Source organism: Diadema antillarum, unplaced genomic scaffold, assembly GCF_040938485.1.
Source record: "Diadema antillarum isolate AM-2024a unplaced genomic scaffold, OU_Dant_1.0 seq00001535_RagTag, whole genome shotgun sequence".
Lineage (NCBI taxonomy): Eukaryota > Metazoa > Echinodermata > Echinoidea > Diadematoida > Diadematidae > Diadema > Diadema antillarum.
Genome location: NW_027272267.1, coordinates 200409 through 223602, shown reverse-complemented (window position 1 = coordinate 223602; position 23194 = coordinate 200409). Strand labels below are relative to the sequence as shown.

The following is a 23194-nucleotide window of genomic DNA, read 5'->3' as shown; positions in this document are numbered from 1 at the left end:
GTACAACTAGATCTACGGTAGATACCCCGTACGCGGTATGCCCTTCACACTTTTCCAGTCTATCACAAGCGCAGCTGCAGCCCTGTCACCGCTCATGCATACGTTCTAGTACGTACAGATTGTAGGTAGAAACGGCTACACAGCTACAGGCCTGCTAGTACACTATAGGGGCGACGGCATTCAGCGTCGTCTGGTCAGGCTATCTTACATCAGTAGTTTTGCTCTAATCGTGCAGAAAATTTCCCAGGAAAATCCTTTTTTCCGTCCCAGACCCACAAAAGTATCGTGAAAGGTGAGCTGTATAGCTGAGAAATCTCAGTACAACGATGCCGAACATAAGAAACTTAAGGCCTACAAAATCTCGATATCGCGTTGTGACCTACCTGTGCGTGGACCATTTGAGAAGCGATGTTTTTACGTGGACCGGCAGGCTGTGGCCCTCGGTTATAAACCGAGAAAACTCCTGAAGCCAGATACAATCCCGACCATTTGCTCACATGAGTTATAAAACAGAAACACCTCGAGCATCGACTTCGAAGAGAACCGAGGGAAAAAAGCGTAGAGAGGTAAGGAAAGTGGCTAGCTATGTTTCATTTACCGTGGGGCTGCAGCCGGGGTTGGACTGCAGTACAGTGCCACTGAACTAGCTGATGCCAGTGCCGACTGGACATGCATGGCAAAGTGGAGCAAAATCATATCCCTACGACCCCCTGTGTTAACCCTTCCCGGCTCACGTCATAGTTTTGTTTTGTTTTTTTTTCGAGGAAAGGCGATATCTGACTACTTACAGAAATATTGAGATACAAACAATATTTTCTTTGAAGAATTCGACTCTCTCATGCACAGGTTATCTTCGGCAAAATCAGCTAGACGGAGTACTGTGTACATTAGTATGGTAAGAATTCGCGCGCGAGAGTGGTTTCTACACTAAGAAGTATGCAACACGGACGGCAGCTAGAAAAGGATGTCAAGTTCATGGTATATTTGGTTTAAAAATACATAGAAATTTATGTTAACAATATTAATTTTTCATGAATCATATAAATCTAAGCTTGAAATATTTTGTTTGAAATAATAAAACCACAAACTTTCACATTATATGATAAAATTGCAACTAATCATTTCAACACTTAAATTGGTTTTTAGAGGCACGGCTGTCAACTTGGTGAGTAGGGCATGCACTACGTAGCATCTTTTTGCCGGCTGTTACACGATCGCTTGCAGGAATTATTTTTCAAAAATCGCGTACGGAGACAGTTTTTCATTTCCACGCGTATAAACTCGTGAAAGGTTATGTTTTTTACTCTTCTTAATTATCATTACAGTGAAAATCTCAGGACTGCTTCCCTTTAATTGTCAAAACCCAAGAGGGTCGGTAGGTCGTTTTTTTGTTTTGTTTGTTTTAAATACCCTTTTTACCCATGTAATTTTGTAACTTTGGCAGGGCATCTCGTACACTCATCCTTCTGGAAATACAGTAAACCTCGCTTAAGTCGACAACTGAGCTGAAATATGTCTTAATTCCCTCGGGGCAGAAATGGAAAAATATATATTTTTTTCCAATATAAGCATGTGACATGTCTAATTAGGGGTTTCTAGGGGTGCAGAATTGATTCCCACAATTAGTTTTGAGTATAAACAACTCTCTGACCGTGAAATAGGCCACGCCTCCTTTTTGCCCCCGCCGAAATACGTTAATATTGGTATTTTCATACGTATCTTATTGGGTTTATATAGTAGGTTTTTAAGGTGCACTGAAAATATTTGTGTGCGGTGGGAAGTAGTTGTTCCCATTTCCCTTATATCCATAACACCAAATATAATCATTGTGCCTGCTTGTACGAGATCGATACGAGAATGTACGAGAATGATAAATCACTTGGACTCGGGTTTCTACGGGAGTGTCGTAATTTAATCTTGTCTTTCGTCGCAACTCACTCCAATCCATTTCACTCCGTGAAAACTGTGACAGAGAATGATATAAACAGAGGCATATAATTAATACATGTGTTAACATACTGGCATAAATGAATGTATGCATAGAAGGATAAGGCACTGTTTGTACCAATAAATGCATCTTATAAGTTAACACTCAGCATCTGGCTCTTTACTTGTGTGTCTTGTTTGCATTTATCTGACTCGAACCTCAACTCTAGCTATATCGTTTCCATAGTAAACCTTTGCTTTCTCTCAGAAAAACTATCATTATCAGTGACACCGATATTAATGAATGAATGGGAATTTCTTGTCCCGATTTAACTCATATCAGTATGACTTGAATGAGCCCTTTAAACTGTCGCAATCCTTTACGTCCTTTGTTTGAACAAGTTTCTTATTAACCTTCATATGGTAATCCTTTATACTAAATCATGCATCTTTCACTCGAGATACCAATAAGTCAATATTACTTGTCTCTTCTTACATAGATGAATATTCATGATTTAAGAATCAGAGTTGCCAAGTAAGGGTAGCACCAAATGTTTCAGCATTGGCAGCTGAAAATGTTATAAAAATAAAATAAACCTGTAACAGCACCATAAATTGCCTTTGAAGACCAAACTTCATTACAGCCTTCATACTTCTCAAGTTTAGTTACAGTACTTTCAGTGCTGTTTTACTTGGCAGCCTTTATTGACATGTACAATCTAAACAAATAGCTGTATGTGACTTTGGCTTGACCTTGAGCCTGATTCATTTGACATTCAACTTTCATACATACACAAACGTGTTCTCCAATTGAAGAAGAAACTTTCAACTATCTAGGTTTTACCAACCAAACCTGCAAGTGCTTGTTGCATAATCGTGCTCTTACACTGAACCTAAATTTCTGTAATGTACAATGTACATAAGCGTACTTCGGTCAAGCGAAGCACACACGCATTCTGCGGTACACATTCTGTCACTGACTACGGTAACATTGCACAAATGATAGCCAAATTTATACATCTTTAGAAACATATTTTCAACAAATACTTTAGAAAGGAGTAAATTACTGACCTCCGTGCCTATATTTGTCGCTTTGGATTTACCAGGATTCAGGATTCTCAAGATAATCCTGGATTTTCTCGTTGCAAACAGGGCGAGTCGTTCATTGCGACATCACAAATTTCAGTCTCCGTAGATGGCGCTGTGAATTATGCGTATCTCGTAATTTGCGAGATAATTAAATTGATCAAACTTTACATGGCTCCTTTAAATTAGGTAACTAATTTACTCTTTCGTGAAGATTGATAAATTAAGAGTATAACCTGGCATACATGTATCATGCAATATACCAAACAGATTTTACATCATAGACTGAGTTGTCACATGATATCAATTATGTAATCCAGCATACAAATACAGTTAACTCTGCATAAATCAACGTTTCATGAGTCGAACAATCGTCCCAATTGCCTTTTTACAAAGGCAGTTGAATCATCATTTTGATATCCTCTATAACGGTGACCTGGTATACCTTTTGTGCAAATGTACATAGTATGCAAATGTGCAATGTGACTCATTTGCTAGAAATACTAAATGCAATGGAAGCTCGATATAACGAGGTCCTTGGGTGGACCGAATTACCCTGTCATAGCAAGAATATATCTTATACATGTATCAAATCATTACATAGAGAGGTAGGACCAGAATAACACTGTGGTATCTCAGATCTCTTTACACTGATTTTCCACTGTATACTAGTATTTCAAGTGCAATTTATACACATAGATCAAATCTGTAGTCTTGAAACTAGTCACTATCTCAAGCAGTCTCTTAGTCTGAGCTTCAGACCTTGCTTACCCCTTTTCAGATTAAATGATCAATTAGTCTGTACTTTCAGACCAGTTTTACATTTACAATTATAAAAACAAAACAAACCATTAAGGTTTTCGATAGTCTTTCAGGCAGACTTCAGATGTAGAAATTTAATCAATATTTAGTTAGTCCAAAGAAATTAAATTTTGACATCAAACGATATTTAGTCTTACTTGACAATCAACACAAAGTGGTTGATATTTTGAAAGTCTCAAATTCAGCATACTTAGTTTCTTGTGACATATTGCAATAGTATATAAATTCAGACCCTAAATAAGCAATAAATAACATTTCATTGCTTTCAACTGTCTTAACTACATCTATGGCTCCTTGGTAGGGAATTCTTCCTGGTCTTCCTGAGCCAATAAAGTTACTAGTTTATGTATTGGTCTCTCTAGAGTCTGCATAGCTTGTGTGCGCTTTCCAGTTCTATTCAATTTAGCGTCCGCGATGACCAACTTTACCTTACGCACAAGTCCATCTTCAGAAGGGAATGTTTCAGTGATTCTACCGAGTGACCACCGATTTCGCGGAGTGTTCTCATCTTTCACTATCACGATGTCACCAACCTGGGCTTCGCGTTTAGGATGCACCCATTTCTGTCGCGACTGTAGATTCTGCAAGAACTCTTTCTTCCAGCGACACCAGAACTCGTTTAACAGGTGCTGAACCCTTCTCCAGCGCTTTCTGGAATACAAGTCCTCTCGAACGAAGTGTCCAGGCGGGGGTAGAAGAACCCTTGTTTTCATTGTCAACAGATGATTTGGCGTAATCGGTTCAGGATACCCAGGATCATACAGGTTATCGACTGTCAATGGTCTCCCATTCACTATGGCGGCAGCTTCACACATGAACGTCCGTAGACTCTCATCATCAAGCTGATGGCCAGCTTGATGCATCAACCCATCCAGAGCTTGTCTTATTGAGCGGATCTGCCGCTCCCAGCTGCCTCCCATATGACTGGCGGAAGGCACGTTGAAGTTGAAGTTGATAAAGTCACATCCCTCTCTCATCAGAAAGTCCTTCACCTTCTCGTGGTTCGTCTGAGCCCATCGTTTGAATTCTGCTTCTGCACCAATGAAATTGGTACCTCTATCAGACCTGAGTTGACGTACTGGCCCTCTTGTTGACAGGAAACGTCGTAGGGCGTTAATGAAGGCATCTGTAGATAAGGAATTCAATGTCTCGATATGCACAGCCCTGGATGCCATGCATGTAAATAACAGGCCATACCGTTTAAGTTCCTTTCTGCCCTCTCGTATGACCCATGGTCCAAAGCAGTCCATACCACTATAAGTGAAGGGCGGGGCTGGTTCTACTCTGTCTTTAGGTAGATCTGACATCTTTTGTGACTGAGTTACACCTCTTAATTTGTTGCAGGTCACACATTTTCTGATCAACCTGGACACCACTGTGCTGCAACCGATGACCCAGAAACCATTGAGTCTGAGTTGATTCACGGTAATACCTCGTCCCTGATGAGCCGTTTGCTGATGGCAGTGGCGTATGATCAGATCAGTCACATGACCCTTCTGGGGTAGGATGACGGGATGTTTGACCTCAAATGATCCCTCAGCGCGACATAATCGTCCTCCAACTCTCAGAAGGCCATTTTCATCTATAAAGGGATCTAACTTGTGTAGACGACTAGACCTCTTAACTCTCCGTCTGTGGTCCCTTTCATCTCTGCATGGATCCCTATCCGATGACAAATTCCTTAGAATTTGTATTTCTTCATCAAACCATTGTGCCTGTACATGTTTGATGATTTCAGTTTGTGCCTTTTGGAGGTCCTCTACAGTGAGTGGTCGGGGTGGAATTACTCTCTCTGTGGTAGTTGAAGATTTCTCCTCACAGCGCCTTCTCAGTTGAGTCTTATAGCGTTCACAATTAGCTACAGCTCTCTTCAGTTGATGCCATGAAGAAAAACGATTGAAGCGTTCCAGATCAAATGAAGAAGGCTTGGTCTGTGTTGTGGCTACGTGAGACCTCTTTACCTCTGGATCATCCTCAGATATCTCATGGTACACTGATTCCGGTTCAGGTAGTTTGGCATCTGATAAGAACTTTGGGCCATCAAACCAGTCCGATGCCATTAGCTGCTCAACTGTAGCACCTCTAGACGCAATATCAGCTGGATTGTCCTTCGAATTAACATAATTCCACTGATCAGGACTCGAGTGATTTCTTATCTGTCTGATCCTATTTGCGACGAACACATGAAATCTTTTCTCGTCATTACTGATGTAGCCCAGTACTACATTGCTATCAGTCCAGAATAGATGTTCAGCTTGGAGAGTACCCAATTCCTCCTCGAGAAATGAACTTATGGTAGAGGATACTACTGCAGCAGTCAGTTCCAATCTGGGGATGGTTACACGTTTGAGTGGCGTGACTCGAGCCTTCCCAATCACCAGAGAGCAGTGTACTGATCCCCTAACATCCTCTAGTCTGAGATAGCTGCAGTTTCCATAGCCACCTGTACTGGCGTCTGAGAAGTGGTGAAACTGTGCAGATTTCACTTCTTCAAATTCTTCTGGTTTGAAGCACCTACGCACAGAAACGTTCTCCAGACTGATGATGTCTTGATGCCATCTTTCCCATCTCATTTGCAGTTCGTCTGTCAGTGGATCATCCCAACATGCACCTTCTCTGCACAAATCCTGTATGATCTGTTTTCCCTTCAACGTCACTGGGGCGATGAGACCTAGTGGATCATACAGTGACATAACAGTTGAGAGCAAACCTCTTCTGGTGCATGGCTTATCTGCAAATGTGACACGGAATCCAAAGGTGTCTGACTCAATACACCACTGCAAACCTAAGGCTCTCTCTATGGGCAGGTCATCGTGTAGAAGATTCAGTTCCTTCACTGCTTTGGCTCGATCTGTCACAGGTACTGCCTGCATAACTTCTCTCGAGTTCGAGACAAACTTATGTAGATGCAACTTTCCTGCATTGCACGTCTTCTTAGTTCGTGCAATCATATCAATAGCTTCTGCTGACGTGGGAACAGAAAGTAGGCCATCATCTACATAAAAGTTATTATGGATGAATCTTGCAACATCATGACCAAACTTATCTGCATTATCTGATGCAATCTTCTTGAGTCCATAATTCGCACAACCCGGAGATGATGTGGCACCAAAAAGGTGAACTTTCATTGTGCAGTGCTGAACAGGATGCTGATACTCTCCATTGGGCCACCAGAGAAATCTCAGATAGTCTCGATGTTCTTCGTTCACTCGAAATTGATGAAACATTTCTTTAACATCGCACATGAAGGCCACTCTCTCCAGTCTAAATCTGCTCAGGACCCCAATGAGTGTGTTTGTCATGTCTGGTCCTGTCATCAGGTGCTTGTTGAGAGACTCATCCTTATACTGGGCACTGCAGTCAAATACTACCCTCAGTTTATTCGGTTCTTGTACACCATGGTGGGGGATGTACCATCTAGACTTCTCGTAGAGTGTAGGATTTGGAATGAACTCAGCATAGTCATTGGCGATAAGAGAATCAATGACCTTCGTATACTCAGCATGGTATACGACGTCTCTGGAAAACCTCCTTCTCAGACTCTCTAGTCTCTTTTCAGCCTGGAGCTGATTGTTGGGCAATTCCGGATCATCCATCTTGAATGGTAATGGCATTTCATATTGACCTGTCTCTGTGACGTGAATGCCTTCTCCCATAACCTTCAAGAACTTCTTGTCGTTTTGTGAGTATGGCTTTTCATGACTGTCTGGGAGAAAGTCTGCTTCCATGACCTTAATTACCCTTGAGGGGATAATTTCTTCCTTCACAGTCACTCTCTCAGAGAAAAGGACTCCTTTCCTTTCCGTTCTTAGGTTGACAGGAACTTCGCTGACCATCAAACGGTGACTGATGCTAAAACGGTCTTCACTTCTCCTTTCATAGTCACGTTGCACAGTACCTACTATGCTCCATCCTAAGTCTGTCTTGATGCCATATGGACCATCATCATGTGGGCTTGGAATGACATCACGAGGCATCAAAGCTGTGGCACAATCGTACCCAATCAAGAGTCCAATTTCGCAATCTTGCATCGGAAGAAGATACTGACTAAGCTTATGAAGATGGGGTATGGATTCGGCCATTTCACAGGTAGGTATGTGTCCTCTGTTCGCAGGCATGATGTCTCTTGTATAAGTGGGTGGTAGACTTATCCTCTTCTCACCATCATGTGCTCTTACAAAGAGACCATCTATACGCTCACTTGGGATCCGTTCATCTCTGCTCGACATTGTAGAAAGACGAAGATTCACATCTACTCCTCGCAATCCCAAGTCGTTCTTTGTAGACTCCAGTATGAATGTGGTGTCGGATTGGGTATCTAAGAGGGCATAGATCAACCTTTCCTCTGTCGAACTTACATGAGACAACCACACTGGTACGATCATGGAACTGGCAGAACTTAACTGGTCTATCATTGCACAAGAGCTTGTGGACTGATGTTCTTGTGCCTCACTGTTCTGTGTTGATCTACCATTCCTTATTTGCTCAGTCTTATCTCTTTCATTACTGCTGGCTGGTTTTCTCACATCACCATGTAGAGGAGTGGGATGTCGTTTCTTGCAGACCGCACAAGTACTTCTACGTCTGCATTCTTTAGTGATGTGTCCTTTCTTTAGGCAGCCATAACATAGTCCCTTCTGGACGATGAATTCCTTCTTTGCCGTAAGGTCCTTTTGAGCAAAGGTATTGCACTCATCAAGGCGATGTTGTTCATTGCAAAACACACAGAAATCTTGCTTCCGCTTAGATCTGTGGTGTCCACTGCCAGATGAAGCTGTTGTTGACAAGGTACTTGCACTTGGAGATGACTTCTCCTTCGTAAGTCTCAGTTTGTCGTCTCTAAGACTGCTAAGCGAGACAGCAGGATCACAAGCAATGGTCGATTCTTCGTCTATGAACTTGGAAAAGACGTGAAAGGGCGGGAATCTACCTTGATCCTTCCTCCAGCTCACGACACATCGTGCCCATCTGTTGATCAACCATTCAGGCAACTTGGTTAGAAGCTTCCTGTTCTCTCGTTCGTCATCAAGATGATGGAGGTGGTTTACATACTTCATGGCTGTGCAGCACTGACGCAAGTAGTCTGCAAATCTTCGCAAACCTTGAGAGTCCTTGGCTCCTATCTTCGGCCATCTTTCCAGCTTCTCTCTAAAGGCATTAGATACTATGAACTGGTCACCATACCTGTCATCCAAAGCAGACCTGGCTTCAAAGTAAGCACCTTCACCACCAATCATCGAAAACCCTTCTACTAGTTCCCGCGGCTCTCCTTTCAGGAACTTCAAGAGATAGAAGAATTTCTCATGAGCTGGAATATTGCAATGCTCAATCAACAAGTCATAACTGTTCTTCCATGTTGTGTAGTGAAGGGGATTGCCTGTAAAGATAGGTGGTTCAGGCAAAGGGAGTCGATTCAGGTGAAGCTGGTCCCGAAGACTGTCTGCAAGAAGATGAAATGCATCCTTCCTTGGATTTGGATCAGGCTCTTGATTCTTCGCAGGTATTTCATCTTCAGAGCACTGTGATTTGCAAGCAGTCTCAGGATGAGATGTACTCTGAGCAGGTTCAGAATGTTGAGGGCAAGAATCGGCATGACTTAACCCAGCTTGAGAATGATGAGAAGTAGATTCATGAGCATCCTTGTTCGCTGAACTGTTGACCCATCTCTGACACTGTTCACGTCTGCCCTTTGAAGACAGTGAAGATTCCAGTACTGATCTTGAGCTCAAAACATCTCCTTTCGCAGCTTTAAGAACATGATGGACTTCCTTCATTAAAGAAGCATGTTCTTCTTCAATCTTAAAGAGCTCTATCTCACTATCATCCTCAGGCTTAGATGCAAGAGGTAAGGTAACAGCTGCCAGTTCCTCTTGGACTTCGATGGCTCTGTCCATTGCATCTTGAAGAACATCTCTATGTTGCTTCATAGTACTAATGTCTACTTCATCTCCGACAATAACTGACCTAAGCTTGTTCGCTCTACGCCTCCATGTCGTCAGAGAACTTCTCCAGCTTTTCAATTTCATCTCAAACTGATACTGTTCTCCCTTTTCAGTAGGTCGACGAACTCGACTTTCAGACTCCTCTTTATGTGAAGACATCTTGGAGATTGAAGATCACTCACCACAGGAAAAGGAAGGAGTTTTCACTGTGCCTGCTTGTACGAGATCGATACGAGAATGTACGAGAATGATAAATCACTTGGACTCGGGTTTCTACGGGAGTGTCGTAATTTAATCTTGTCTTTCGTCGCAACTCACTCCAATCCATTTCACTCCGTGAAAACTGTGACAGAGAATGATATAAACAGAGGCATATAATTAATACATGTGTTAACATACTGGCATAAATGAATGTATGCATAGAAGGATAAGGCACTGTTTGTACCAATAAATGCATCTTATAAGTTAACACTCAGCATCTGGCTCTTTACTTGTGTGTCTTGTTTGCATTTATCTGACTCGAACCTCAACTCTAGCTATATCGTTTCCATAGTAAACCTTTGCTTTCTCTCAGAAAAACTATCATTATCAGTGACACCGATATTAATGAATGAATGGGAATTTCTTGTCCCGATTTAACTCATATCAGTATGACTTGAATGAGCCCTTTAAACTGTCGCAATCCTTTACGTCCTTTGTTTGAACAAGTTTCTTATTAACCTTCATATGGTAATCCTTTATACTAAATCATGCATCTTTCACTCGAGATACCAATAAGTCAATATTACTTGTCTCTTCTTACATAGATGAATATTCATGATTTAAGAATCAGAGTTGCCAAGTAAGGGTAGCACCAAATGTTTCAGCATTGGCAGCTGAAAATGTTATAAAAATAAAATAAACCTGTAACAGCACCATAAATTGCCTTTGAAGACCAAACTTCATTACAGCCTTCATACTTCTCAAGTTTAGTTACAGTACTTTCAGTGCTGTTTTACTTGGCAGCCTTATTGACATGTACAATCTAAACAAATAGCTGTATGTGACTTTGGCTTGACCTTGAGCCTGATTCATTTGACATTCAACTTTCATACATACACAAACGTGTTCTCCAATTGAAGAAGAAACTTTCAACTATCTAGGTTTTACCAACCAAACCTGCAAGTGCTTGTTGCATAATCGTGTTCTTACACTGAACCTAAATTTCTGTAATGTACAATGTACATAAGCGTACTTCGGTCAAGCGAAGCACACACGCATTCTGCGGTACACATTCTGTCACTGACTACGGTAACATTGCACAAATGATAGCCAAATTTATACATCTTTAGAAACATATTTTCAACAAATACTTTAGAAAGGAGTAAATTACTGACCTCCGTGCCTATATTTGTCGCTTTGGATTTACCAGGATTCAGGATTCTCAAGATAATCCTGGATTTTCTCGTTGCAAACAGGGCGAGTCGTTCATTGCGACATCACGAATTTCAGTCTCCGTAGATGGCGCTGTGAATTATGCGTATCTCGTAATTTGCGAGATAATTAAATTGATCAAACTTTACAATCATATTACTGTAAATAGGCCTTACTTATTAAATGTTTGATTCTCAATGATTTTAAACCAATATCCTTGTGGGGGAAAAAAACCCAAAAACTGTGGAGCCAGTTTAACCTATTAAAGCAACAAAAGGGTGGGGTGTCAATCAATAGGAAGATTTTTTTTTTTCCAGTATTAGTTTGTGAGATGTCCAATTAGAGGTTTCTAGGGGTGCTGAAAGGATTCGAAACATAAGTTTTGCGTAAAAAATTCTACCTGACCATTAAAATAGGCCACGTCTACTTTTTTGCACCCGCTGAATCATGTATTATTGGTATTTCATACGTACATCAGTGGGTTTATTCAGTGAGTTTTTTAGAACACTGAATTGAGTTCTATTATTGAATTTGAGCTGTATCAACTCTTAAAACAGTGAGCAAAAAATACTGCAACATACCGTTAACTGTGCAATCCACTTCTCTTACTTCCATTATGCCACATTTAAATCTGGCACAACAGAACTGTATTGAAACCTTGGTACTTTATCCTACTCCCCAACATCTCCCTTACTGCTCCCATCAGCTGTTTGGTTGATGTTCTGACAAGAGTTACCATGCCATTTGCCGCAAACAGAAATGCATAACTCCTTGCTTTTACAAGTGCACTTCAGTGCGCTACAGTCCCTTCACAGTTTGCAGCTAACAAACTTCAAAAAATAGTCCTTTGCAATGGGTTTGTTGAAGGGACCGGTGCGTAACTTTGGTCCTCAAGCTTCCATCCATACTCCAAGACATCAAATGGTGGAGTTTGCAACATTGGCCAACCTCTGGTTTGGAGATTAGCTCGTAGAGGATGCTCCGCTGCAGCTTCTGTTGTCGGGTTTGATGCTCTCATCAGCAGCCCGCTTGGTGAAGATGTCAAATCTCAAGCCTCCAAGTCTTTCGGGTGGTTCCCCATGGAACATGAGCTTAAATAATTCACAGCCGGTTGTAATGATATCATCTTTCTTGCCTCGGATGTCCAGAAACACATCCATGGCCCTTTCCGCCTTGTCAGTCTCTCAGAGCTTGTTTCCCAAAGTTGATTTGTGAACCCACAAATCGCTGACACTGTATCGCAGCCAGAGAAGCTGTGCAAGAGTTCAAGATCAAACACTTTCGGTATCTCTCTGGGAGGGCCTCCCTGATCTTTGCGATACAACAAGATGTTTCTTTTGCTCTTGTGAGGAAGATGGGGTGAATCAGCAAAACCATGATATCGGTGTCCTCCGCCCTCACCTCAACAGGAGAATATTTTGCCTAATCTAGATATATGCCCGGACTATAGCAGTGTCTGCATCATCGTGGCATTGCCGTACACTGATCCCATTTCTACTGAATTTCTCAGCAAGCAGCAGAATGAGCCGGGGCTTGTTGCTCTTGTTGTGGATGAACTTTTCTTTTGGAACGAGGCTTTGATGTCTGGGCAAAAGGGAATGTCACATCGTGCATTCTTTGTTCGTCTCAGGTGATCATTGTCCTTAGCAGAGCTGCCGTATCTACCAAAGACTACAGTGATTTGGAGAAACTGGCTCCCCATGGACTTCAAAAACTGAAGGTAGCTCTCGGAAATGCCCTTCCAGGATAGGTCAGCCTCCCGCTTGACGTTGTGCAGTAGAGTCATCCACCATCAATAAACAGACTCATGCAGGGGGTTCGTTCAACGCTTTCCACAAATGCTTTCAGAAATCTTGCTTGGGCAGCCTTGTCTGGATTTCGCAACTTCTAGTCTTTGTCAAATAGAGACATTGGTGTTGGCGTCAACTCAAATCACAGACCTTCGGTCTTGACTTCAGGCAAACTGATGATGATTAGACGGTTGAAGAGCTTGAGTGAGTCAATAACCAGCTTCTTTCCATTGACTTTGGGTCCACTTCTAAGGCTCTCTAATGACTTCACCTTTTGCTTTAGTTTCAATTGAATCCAGAACCGTTCGTCCATTCATCTTGGCCAGCATGGCTCTGCCAACCTTCTCTGCCTGATCAGCGTTGACTGGGTCCTCTGGAGTGCTGCTGAATCCTGTTATAAAGGATACTAGGGTCTTCCTGTCCCATGTTGCATCGAAGAGGTCGATCTCCTCCAACCATCCGAAAATGGCGTTGACAGCATCTTCGTCATTCTTCATCTGGGCTCTTGTGACGTGCGTGTGGTCAGGTACCTCACGCTTGTTCATACCTTGTTCAAGTTCCTGGTGAATGCATGAGAAGTGGTTTAGCGTCTTAACCCAACGCCTGTGAGGAGATTCATTCCGGAAGCGTCCTCTGTTAAGACTGTTTGAGGATTTGGCCTCACCCATGAGTGTGGTTTCTATGGTGATTTTAGTCCATGTACCTGACCGCTCATGGTCTGAGAAACTGACTGCATGGTTTCCATACAAAGTGAATTTGGTAAGAGCTTACCAAATTCACTGTGTATGGAAACCATGCACCCTAGCAAGACTTCTGTGGAACCCGTAGAATAAACCCCTGCACGAGTCTGGTGACGGATGGTGGATGGCTCTTGCGCAACGTCAAATGGGAAGCTAACCTCACCTGCTAAGGGCATTGCCAACAGATACCTCTATTTTTTAAGTCCATGGGGAGCCAGTTTCTCCAAATCAATGTGATCTCTGACGGATACGGCAGCACCACTAAGGGCCTTGATCACCGGAGACAAACAAAGAATGCTTGATGTGACATTCTGATTCGCCCAGACATCAAAAGCCTCATTCCAAGAGAAAAGCAAGAGCAACAAGGCCCATTTTATTTTGCTGCTTGCTGAGACATTCAGTAGAAATGGGATCAGTGTACAGCAATACCATGATGATACAGACACTGCTATAGTCCGGGCAGCTCTAGATGAGGCAAAATATTCTACTGTTGAGGTGAGGGCTGGGGACACCGACATCATCTTTTTGCTGATTCACTCTATCTTCCTCACAAGCGCCAAGGAAACATCTTATGATTATAATCCCAAAGATAAGGGAGGCCCTCCCAGAGAGATACCGGAAGTGTTTGATCTTGAATTCTTGCACAGCTTCTGCGGCTGCGATACAGTGTCAGCAATTTCTGGGTTCAGCAAATCAACTTTGGTAAACAAGACTGACAAGGCGAAACAGGCCATGGATGCGTCTCTGGACATCCGAGGCAAGAAAGATGATATCATTAAAGTCAGCTGTGAATTATTCAAGCTCATGTTCCATGGAAGACCACCCAACAGACTTTGGAGACTTGAGATTTGACGTCTTCAGCAAGCGGGCTGCTGCTGGGAGCATCAAAACTGAGAAATTACATGTCCCCGACAACATAAGCTGCAGAGCAGCATTCTCTACAAACTTATCTCCAAACCAGGGGTTGGCTAATGTTGCAAACTCCATCATTGGATGTCTTGGAGTATGGATGGAAGCGTGAGGACCAAGGTTACGCACCGGTCCCTTCAACAGACCCATCGCAAAGGACTATTTTCTGAAGTTTGTCAGCTGTAACTGTGAGGGGGACTGTAGCACACAGTCGCTGGCCCTCAGTTGTAAAAAGCAAGTTGTATAATAAAAAGTAAGGAGTCAAGTGTATTTCTTTTTGTGGCAAATGTCATGGTACCTGTTGCCAGAACATCGACCAAACAGCTGATGGGAGCAGTGAGGGAGATGTCTGTGAGTAGGATAATGTACCAAGGTTTCAATATTGAGATACATTTCTGTTGGATTTAAATAGGCATAATGGAAGTAAAAGAAGAGGGAACGATTACTTTTGCTATTTTGCACACTTATGTTTCAGTGTTTTGCCAACTGTTTTTAGAGGAGGTGTAGCTCAAATTAAGTGATGATAGAACTCAATGCAGCATTCTAAACCAACTCACTACGTAAACCCACCGAGATGCGTATAAATTAAAATACCAATAATACATGATTCGGCGGGTGCAAAAAGTAGGTGTGGCCTATTTTAATGATCAGGTAGTAGTTTTAACTCAAAACTAATGTTTCGAATCCATTCAGTACCCCCAGAAACCCCTAATTGGACATCTCACACGATAATACTGGCAACAACAAAAATCTTCCCATTGTTTGACAACCCCTCCCATTCTGTTGCGTAGATTTAACTGGCTCCACAGTTGTTGTTGTTGTTTTTCCACGAGGATGTTGGTTCAAAACTATTGAGAATCAAACATTTAACAAGTATACACAGCAGTAATATGATTATATTTGGTGTTATGGATATAAGAGAAATGGTAACGACTACTTCCCATCGCACACAAGTGTTTTCAGTGCACCCTAAAAACCCATTATATAAACCTAATGAGATAAGTATAAAAATACCAATATTTACGTATTTCGGCGGGGGCAAAAAGGAGGCGTGGCCTATTTCACGGTCAGAGAGTTGTTTGTACTCAAAACTAATTGTGGGAATCGATTCTACACCCCCAGAAACCCCTAATTAGACATCTCACTCGCTTATATTGGAAAAAATATATATTTTTCCATTTCTGCCCCGCCCCCCTCTGGGTGCTCGATTTTGATTGGCTCCCCAGAATTTTCCACAAGGATTTGGGTTGGAACTAATTGAGAGGTGTTAGTAGACACCTTAGTGAACACATTGGTAAAGAAAGCTATTGGTAAGCAATTTTTTCACAGATGGTCCAGAAATTTTCTAAAATGCCCTAACTATTGGCGGCGCTTCCCTCTTCACAAGCGCGCGCAACCGATCGGAAATTTACAAGCTTCCGAACGCAGGCAGGCAAAAATGCCACCAGTACTGGTTCAACCAAATCAACATGAATGACACTGTTTCTGGCGTCCGAAATCGATCTTTTTTTCACAATTACCGCGGGTAGAACTATGTTGGTGAAGTCACCACGCAGCTATACTGTATAGCAACAGGCAGTATGGTGCACGTTCTCAGCTAGCTAGCGTAGCAATGAGACAGCTGTACAGGAAAGCGATCAGCGATCTGCCTTTTCATGATCAATTACAAGGTAATTTAGCAATCGATCGCGCGTGGTGTGCGCCCGACCGTGGTGTCTCGCACGGTCCCCCGCGGGAAACTGTCCACTTTCTTTCGAGCAATACTGTATGTTGATATATGTCGCATGGGGGCACTGCTAGCACAAAAACGAGCACATGAACCCCCACTTTTTATTTTTTTTATGGAGTTAGTAAGCCTTCTTCTACAATTTCGTCAAGTTTCGTGAAAATGACATGGGTTTGAGAGTTTTGGGTGTTTTCTGCTGCGTGAGGGCGCTGCTTGCTCAAGAATGAGAGTGTAAACCCTAACTTTAATACCTTTTCTTCGTTTTGGGTACCTCTCTCTGCAATTCTTGCAAATTTGGAGAAAATATCGTGGATTTTGAAAGAATTATGGGGATTTAAGTTTGTCATTGCAGATTTTGTTGCCGATCATGGTCTTGATCCTGTAACGCTATCATTTTGGTACAGGACGGCAGATTAGTCATATTCTTCAAAGTTCCGTAGAAGAAAAACAAGCACATGAACCTATGGTTTTATTTACATATTGGGCTTCGGATGGGTCAAAGTTACAGTATGAAAAGTTTGAAGAAAATTACATGGACTTCACTTTAACTGAGGAACGTCCTTAAATGAAACTTACGATGGATGATGATATTGAGGTATAGATGTGCAAGACATGTTTTTTGTGTTTGTCGGACAATGCGTTGCCATGGTAACCATAATTTTACCAAAACCTTGTGGATTGAATAACTTCCATAGTATTCAAGCAATCAATTTCAAAATTGGTATCTGTGATGATCTATAGGTGTAGTTATGCAAGACATTCTTTGTGTTTGTACTTGACAAAGCGTTGCCATGGTAACTGCATGTTTTCTTCAAAATCCTGTGGAGTTAACAACTTCCACAGTTATGAAGCAATTGAAATCAAATTTGGTAGGCATTATAGCCTTGAGGCATAGATGTGGAACACATAATTTTTATGTTTGTCGGACAAAGCATTGCCATGGTAACCATGATTTTACCAAAACCTTGTGGATTGAATAACTTCCACATCATTCAAGCAATTAAGGTCAAATTTAGTATGTATGATGATCAGGAGGTGTAGTTATGCAAGACACCAATGTGTTAATATAAGAAAAATGTGTTGCCACGGTAACCACTCATTTTTGTGTCAAATTTAACCATTTAATCTATGAAGGTGAAATTTGGTGTGTATGATGCTCTTTAAGTGTAGTTTTGCAAAATGTCCTTTGTATTTGTATCGGACAATGCATTGCCATGGTAACCGCATGTTTTTTAAAAAATCCTGTGGAGTGAACTTCTTCCACAGTTTTCAAGCAATTGAAACCAAATTTGGTAGGCATTATGGCCCTGAGGTATAGATGTGGAACACATAATTTTTGTGTTTGTCACACAAACCGTTGCCATGTTAACCACAATTTTACCAAAACCTTGCAGATCGCATAACTTTTCCATCATTCACGCAATGAAAGTCAAATTTAGTATGTATCATGATCTAGAAGTGTAGTTTTGCAAGACACCAATGTGTTAGTATAAGGAAAATGTGTTGCCATGGTAACCACTCATTTTTTGTATCAAAATAAAGCATTCCAGCTATGAAGGTCAAATTTGGTGTGTATGATGGTCTTTAAGTGTAGTGATGCTGGGGGAAAGCATGTTTCCTTTTGCTGTAAGTTTTATACTCAGTGTCAACTCTGTAATTGTACAGTAAACTAAAATTATTCTGTTTCTAAATCGACAAGTGCACAAACTTGGTATTAACGTCATTGCCCTCATGACATCACATACTATAAAGCAGCACTAGGGGCGGGGGTATTAATCACCTTCAGTGATAATTCTAGTTCATACATGATTTTAGCCGCTGCTACATTACAGAGTATACTATGCGTGAACATCTCGAATACGAACAGAATTTACAACCAGCAAAACTGGCAATATAACCCTTTGGTTAAATAGATCTTTTACAGCTGATCCGATTGTGGCAACATATGATATGGACACGGGGAACTAAGGAATGGAATCAAAATGGATCAATATGAATTTGGAAGTATAGGACCCCTAAGGTATAAAATTCTGAGATATGGCTATTTCCTAAATGTTACATCCATACTGTTAGGGATGAATTGAAAGTGACAGAAAGGTCGACAGGAAAGAAATAATAATAATAATAATAATAATTGTTTTGGATATAAACTCCAAATTTTATTGTCCAAGAATGGAAATTCATTTTGCCCAATTGATCGTGGGCCTGGCAGCCACTGAGCAGCGCCAGATCGACGTTGCTCTAACCTTTTCAACTGTTGAACGGCAAACAAGGTAGCAGCAACTCCCATCTTTTAACGTCTTTTGGTATGACGCGGCCGGGGTTTGAACCCACGACCTCTCGATTGTGAGGGCAGCCGCTCTACTCACTGAGCCAACACATCGGTACTTATATCCAATACATCCAATACAATTAAGATAATCAAATGAGACTTGGAAATGAAAATGAAACTATATCATCCAATTCTCGATATCGCCAATGACGTAAAAAGTACCCGGATGTTCATTATGGGATAGTCCGGTAGTAAAGTCACTTCCGTTCGTACGCGCGTGATACGTGACTACTGCTATTTACACACACAACCGACTGTATTCTACGTGTACTTGCTGTTTTCTTGACTTGAATTTCAGCTTTAATATGATTTGAAATTTATCCATTCTTAAGAAATTGCTGTTAATACGACTATTGGTTGTTGCTGCGAAGCTGCCATGTGTTGTTCGCACGACAATAAATGAAAAAATTCTACAGAAATAGGACCCTTACTGGCATGCAAGACGTGACGTGGCCGCGTGGGTGAAGTTTGCGGGTGACTCGTAGAACTCTGTTGGGTGACTCCACAGCGCAGTACGTGCGCGCGCGACTTACTAATAGTAGTAGTACGTACTTGCTTGGAAGAAATTGCTTCGGAGACAGGATAAGTTCGAGATCACGGTTCGTTCCTGATTGTGTTCGTGACACTTCGACAGAGAACAAATAAAAAAAGATGGGCATTCCATGACAATATCCAGGTGGGTGAATATTTTCCAGCATATTTTCAGCGTATGCAGAGATGACTGATCAGTGATGTGCACATCAATCGCATGATCAAGCAGTACGATATGTACCGGTATATGTTAGCATAGCTTATGCGTGCGGTGGTGCATGCTACTGCAAGGCCGGCCGGCCTAGGGCAATGCATGGCGGGGGCTATAGCTAAAATGTACGAGTATGACAGGCCTGGCCACTCGCTGGCTCAAGCGGTACAGCCTGTCAGCGCAGCGCTGTAGGTAAGGTACACGTACGCGCACGCTAGCACTTTGCAAAATATGCACCGAGCCGGAAGTGCCCTTGCCCACGAAGTGGACTAAATCCATAGAGCTGTATTATACACTAATCCAACTCTATGACTAAATCTTAACGAAAAAGCCACATCCGGGTACTTTTTAAGTCATTGGCGATAGCGAGAATTGTATGACAGTGAAAAAAAGGCCCATAGAAGTTGTGTACATTGATTGAATTCGTACGTTCATAGTGCGAAGTTGTGTTCCTATAAATGAAATTGAAACTGGTACTGTAGAACGAGGAATGTTCACATGCATTTTAATTTCGCGAATTTCGCGAATTTCGCGAGCGAAAAAATTCACGAAATTGAAATGCACGTGAAAGTTCTTGTCCGCACAATGTCCATTGGATGCCAGTGGCAATTCGCAAAAATTTCATGCTGCGAGAAAGGCTGTCGGCTCCAATTCGCGAAATTTTCATGCCGCGAATATATGTGACCCTGCACCACCAAACAAACAAAAAGTCGCCAGACATCAGTTTTTAATTAAGACCATATTCTGAAAGAGCAGACTTTAAGCTTTAAAATGATGTATAACTCAAATCAAATGGACTCTCCTAACTTTAATATCTAGATATTGGAAAGAAAGCACAAACTCAGGAAAAGTGTGAACTGAGAAAAGTGTGAACTGAGAAAATAGTGTCTATTCAAGCGCTTAATCTTTACCAAACCTTGCTGGCTGTGTGATGAATGGGACAAAAAACAGGAAGTAAGCCACCAGAGTAACAACAATGAAGGGATTATCAGATTGAACTGAAATTAAGTATGCCTCCTTAACACATTCTGTCCATAATTAATGCCAACTTTCAAAGCAGTAGCTTTATCCTTTCAAAAGTTATTAGAGTTGAAATTGAAGAGTGTGTACAAGGTTTTTCAGAATAAAAGAAAGGGACTCTAAAGACACACCTAATCACACTATTCTACCAAAAATGTTCGAGAGAAACTCCTAAAAAACACACTTTCTGGCCCGTTTTATGATACCAAATTTTAGCATAATGTAAAAGACGACCTGCTCTTTCAGAAAATATGAAAAAGTCAAGATCGGCTAGGTTGACCCATTTCACTTATTTTCAGTCCTCACGCAAAATCAGTGTGTGCGACTTTATGTTCGTTTTGTGGTGCACGGTCACATATAGTGTTTTACAGTACTGGTATTTGGCACGAATTTGAATGTCCATACAGCTGGCACGAAATTGAATGCCGACTTTGAGTTGTGAAATTGAATGAATTTCTCTCCAAATTGAATGAAATAAAATCTGAACGGAATGACATGAAATGAAATTGAATGCTCAAAAAATTAAAATGAACCGTGACAGGAGAGCAGTGACCAAAATCGCTTGACTTTGAATGCCTTTCCGTTGATTCGAATGCAAATCTTATGAATCAGGCAGGAAAACCTATATTTACCTCCGCCAAGCGGGGAGGTTATGTTTTCGTTACCGTTGGTTTGTTAGTTAGTTACTTAGTTTGTCCGTGTGCAAAATAACTCTAAAAGTAGTTAACGGATTGGGATGAAACTTGCAGGAAAGGTTGAGAATGACACAAGTAACAGACGATTAACTTTTGGTAGTGATCCGAGAATTTTTTTTTTGGAATTTATAAAGGAATTTTGATATTTTGGCAGGTAGGGTCAATGAACTTGGGAGTTCAGGCTGCGCGTATTTGAGGTTTGCATGCGCGCATTAAAGTGCGTGCTCTAGTTTCTGCTAGGGCGAGGTGCGCCATCAGCTGATGGTTTATGATGTAACAAAGACTTCTATATTGAGAAATTGAGCGACTTTCAGCACACAATGCTATAAGTACGTATGGGTGGAAATCACTGATATCTCTAATGGAAGAACAGGATCAGTGGTGGAAATGAGCTGCATGCTTGGTGGAGGTCTGCGCTCTCAGAGTGCTTCTCTAGTTAAAACTGAAATTATACTTTTTCTTTACCTTGAAAAAAGGATCAAAAGTCAAATAAAAATCCTCACATCCCCAAATACCTGCACTCTTAGACAATAGCCATTCATCCAAGTAAACCTAGCTCAAGGAAAGTGAACATTCAAGACATTGTTGTGACAAACCTGTCATTTTGATATTTTGCCAATTATGTGAAACTGTCATCACACATTGTCAAGACATTGTACTATAGACCTATTAGGAGAACCATGTGTTATGGCAGAGGCATACCAGTCGCCATAGTGACATTTCTAGTTTTTCTGATTGTGGTGTCAGTATGCATTAATTAATCAACTAGGGTGTGGTGACCATGTTCTGAAAATGTCACCCTCTATAGCCCATCTCTATTTTTCTACACCAGAAGTGAGTTGATAAATGTAGCCATAGTGATTATTACAAGCGTATGTCACTGTGTGTGTATTGTAGTTTGGGAAGAGTGTGTGGTGCTGGTGCAAGCTGAGGGATTACATGGCCTGTATTGAATGCATCTACTTGTAGCAATGCAGGGAATCAATCATACATAAACCTAAAAATGTGCTATCTTAATTCTCCCAGCGCCGCACACTTTCTTCAGAAACCATAGTACAAAGTTTTTTCACCTGGTAAGACTTTCTGCAGGAAACTGTGAGAATACTTGTAAATGAGGCTTGTCTGGAAAATTACTACCCATTTAACTGGATTGCCTACACAATTAACTTGTAAATTTAACAAGCATTGGAACCTTTTTTTAGCTCACCTTAGCCAAAGGCTCAAGTGAGCTATTGCGATGGCTCTTTGTCCGGCGTCCGTCGTGCATCGTCTGTCGTGCGTAAACTTTTTACATTTTCATCTTCTTCTTGAGAACCCCATGAGCGATTTTCACCAAACTTAAACAGGTAGCATCCCTAGGGGGATAGGATCTCAGTTTGTTCAAATGGGCACCATGGCCCGCCTGGGGGGCCCCAGGGGGCCCAAACCCCCTAAAATTAAGGAATCTTTAAAAATCTTCTTCTCTAGAACCCAGAAGTGATAGGGCTTAGCTAATACTATGAGTTAGTACATTGATGACTGTAGTTTCAAGTTTGTTCATGGGGGAATCAGGGGTGCCCCCCTTGGGACCCAGGGGAGGGGGGGGGTAGTGGGGAGGGGTCCTAATGGATCCTAAATTGTACATTTTCATCTTCTCTTTGAGATTCCCATGTCTGATTTTCACCAAACTTGGTAGCTAGCATCCTGAGGGGGATATGATCTCAATTTGTTCAAATGGGCACCATGGCCCACCTGGGGGGCCCCAAACCCCCTAAAATTAAGGAATCTTTAAAAATCTTCTCTAGATAGGGCTAAGATAATACTTTGAGTTAGTACATTGATGACTGTAGTTTCAAGTTTGTTCATGGGATTGGTGGAATCAGGGTTGTTCCCCCCCCCCCCCCCCCCCCCCCCCCCCGAACCCGGGAGAGGGGATGGGGATGGGTCCTAATGGGACCTGAATTGTACATGTTCTTTTTGAAAACCTCATGATGAATTTTGACCAAACTTAGCAGGTAGCATCCCTAGGGGGATAGAATATCAATTTCTTCAAATGGGCACCATGTCCCTCT

The 23194-nt window shown here is 41.7% G+C and overlaps 1 protein-coding gene across 3 annotated transcripts in view; it reads left to right on the top strand.

Annotated features, from left to right (window-relative positions):
• The window catches only part of LOC139710464 (tyrosine-protein kinase CSK-like), a 151750-nt gene that overhangs the window by 64960 nt on the left and 63596 nt on the right, over window positions 1-23194 (top strand). The window lies entirely within an intron of this gene.